Source organism: Marmota monax, unplaced genomic scaffold (genome assembly GCF_021218885.2).
Source record: "Marmota monax isolate L192 unplaced genomic scaffold, Marmota_monax_Labrador192_F-V1.1 WCK01_AAM20220418_F8-fsc00435, whole genome shotgun sequence".
NCBI lineage: Eukaryota > Metazoa > Chordata > Mammalia > Rodentia > Sciuridae > Marmota > Marmota monax.
In genome coordinates this window covers 406,228-409,213 of record NW_026692804.1, presented here as the reverse complement: position 1 = coordinate 409,213, position 2,986 = coordinate 406,228, and the positions used below count along the sequence as shown (strand labels likewise).

Sequence of the window (2,986 nt, the reverse complement as noted above, 5' to 3'; positions counted from 1 at the left end):
CATTTTACAGGGTGCTTATTGGGCTGATCCATAATCAATGTTGGGCTATAACAATTAAAGAAAGCATCAAAAATATAATGTGTGTATGAATAAATTTTACAAACCTCATTCAAGGAAGCAGGGCTAGTGGGACTCACTGCACAGATGTGGGTGCGCCTACTGATGAGGTCCCATTGCCTGGGCTGCAGGGAGTATCTGGGAAGAATGGAAGAACTTGACCAAGTCCTATAGCTGGACGTGGCTGCTGGTCCTCTGCTTCCTGTTTGGATGCAATGTCCTTCTGATCCTCCTTCCGACCTTGTCCTCCTTCATGTCCAGAGTGCTGCAGAATGATGCAAAGCCAGAGCCACAGATGAGGGCAGAGATCCAGGATATGAAGCAAGAGTTCTCCATGGTAAACAAGATGGATGAGTTTGCCAGATATGCCAGGCTGGAATGGAAGATCAACAAGATGGTGGACCAGCTCAAGACTTATGTGAAAGCACGGACTGCTCAACTAGCCAAGATAAAATGGTGTTGCTTTCTTAAAAAAGTGTTGCTTTCTATACATTGCAAGCTACCTTGATGATGTCACTCATTTGGAAGTATTATTCTGCCCCTGTGACTGTTGTGCTGAGGAAATGGATAACACCACTAGACCACCTGGTAGCCTCCCCTGCTACAATAGCAGGTGGTGTTGGAATTACTAGTTGGATTTTAGTCTGTAACAAGTTGTGGGGACCCCTTGTACTTTACCCTTTCAGTGAAAAAGAAAGATGAATACCACTGTGGGGTTTTGTTGTTGTTGTTAAACTGGGGATTGAACTCAAAGGTTCTTTACCACCTAACCCCAGCCACAGTCCTTTTTATTTTTAATTTTGAGACATGTTCTTGGTAAGTTGCCCAGCCTTACCTCAAGCTTACCATCCTTGTACCTCTTCCTCCTGAGTTTCTGAGTTACACTTGTGCCCCACCACACCTAGCCCAGCTATTATGACTTCTAAAAACAATTCTCTTCTTAGGTTAAGTCTGGTTGCTGCTTAAAAATACAAAACAAAGAAACCCAAAGTACATAGGGTAGTTTTGTATTGAATATATTATTGGGCTTTATGTGAGATTCTTGTAAGAATCCCAGTATTCTACAGTATTCTACAGTAACACCAGATTTGAAACAGGATGGGGGTCTACATGACTTACTCCTGATTTGCTCTATTGGCACATTGTGGTCCTATTGCCAACTGGAAAGTCAAAATTTTCTAAAAACTTGAATACTTTAAAAAATATTTTAATTTATATATTTTTTTAGTTGTAGATGGTGCTGAGGATATAACCCAGTGCCTCACTCATGCTAGGTAAGTGCTCTACCACTGAGCTACAACTGCAGCCCAAACTTAAGTACTTTTATATCTATTTTAGAAAGTAGCTTAATTTTATTACAACTTCCAGAACTTGAACATTTGGTTTATTGTCTCATGTAGTAAAATTGAAAGAATAACACTAATTGACATTGTGTGTTCTTTGTGTCTAAAGTCATCAGTTGGATAAACATTTCTATAGTGTATATCATCTACTTATTTGGAACTGTTAGTTTTTCATTACAGTGTTTTATAAATGTACTGATGAGACCATAATGCATTGTTTTGTGATTGAATTGTTTTGTTCTGAAAGCATTTCAAATTAAGTATGTTTTATAAACATTTAATATGTCTGCTGTATAGATTGGAATGAATTTGAAAAACTAAATAGGGAATCTGATTAAGTTAATTTGAATTGATACTTATTTGACTTCTAACATGTAATCACATGACTCAACATTTTACTCTTCATTGTTTCAGAACACGTGTCTATGTTTTTATTCATATTTTCACTTTTACAATCTTATGAACACTTATATTTCCTGATATACATATTCAGTCTTTACCCCTAATCCTAACACAAACAAGAATTATATTAACCCTTATCTTACCTCTATATCTAAACCAAATTTTACTCAAATCCATATACCAAAATATAATTTTTTTAAAACCAGAATTGAACTCACTCACACTTGAGGACAGAACCACATCTCCAGACCTATTTTGTATTTTATTTAGAGACAGGATTGTTTAGCACATTGCTGCTGCTGGGGCTGTCTTGAAACTCATAATCCTCCCATGTCAGCTTTCAGAGTGGCTGGAATTACAGGTGTTCACCACTGTGACTGGCAACAATATGAATTTTAAAGTGTATTCTGACTTCTATTTTCAATTACCAATGTTAAATTTGCATTTGTATTATGCTATGTCTTTTATGGGATATGTATCCTTGCATTCCCATCATTACAAAATGTGTAGTTACATGGCTCTCTTTTTAATTCTTCCTTGTATTACTACATGTGTGTTTTTGTACATAATTTCATAGGTGTATTGTTAGAAATATTCATATTCCCATAAACACTTGATAATTTTAACCCTAACTCACACCAAAATTTTATGTAAACACCTACCTTATCTCACTTACTAAACCAAATTTTATTAAAAGCATGTAAACTGTGATAAAATTTTATGTGTATTTTGACTTATATGTTCAATTATCTATATTAAATTGCATATATACTTGTATATATTGTTTATAGGGTATATTCTTCATCCCCATGTTTACCAAATTGTAATCACATGACTTACATTTTACTCATGCCGGTGTCACAACACGTGTGTTTACATATGTTATGAAACATAATTTCATAGTATATTCTTATGAATATTGATATTTCCCAATTCAAATATTCATTCTTTCACTAAAACCTTAACACAATCCAAAATTTTATATCAATCCTTATATTACTTCTATAAGAAAGGAAAATTTTAATTCAACCCTTATATACTAATAAGAATTTTAGAGTGTACTTTGACGTCTATTTTCAATTTTTAATATTAAATTCACATACATATCACTATATCATTTATAGGGTATCTATTTCTAACTCCATATTTACAAAATGTCTCATCACATTTCTCACAAAACACTA

At 34.4% G+C, this 2,986-nt stretch overlaps 1 pseudogene; it reads left to right on the top strand.

Moving 5' to 3' along the window:
- Nucleotides 1–238: 238 nt before the first annotated feature.
- Nucleotides 239–759, top strand: LOC124095116 (guided entry of tail-anchored proteins factor 1-like; annotated as a pseudogene).
- Nucleotides 760–2,986: the final 2,227 nt, after the last annotated feature.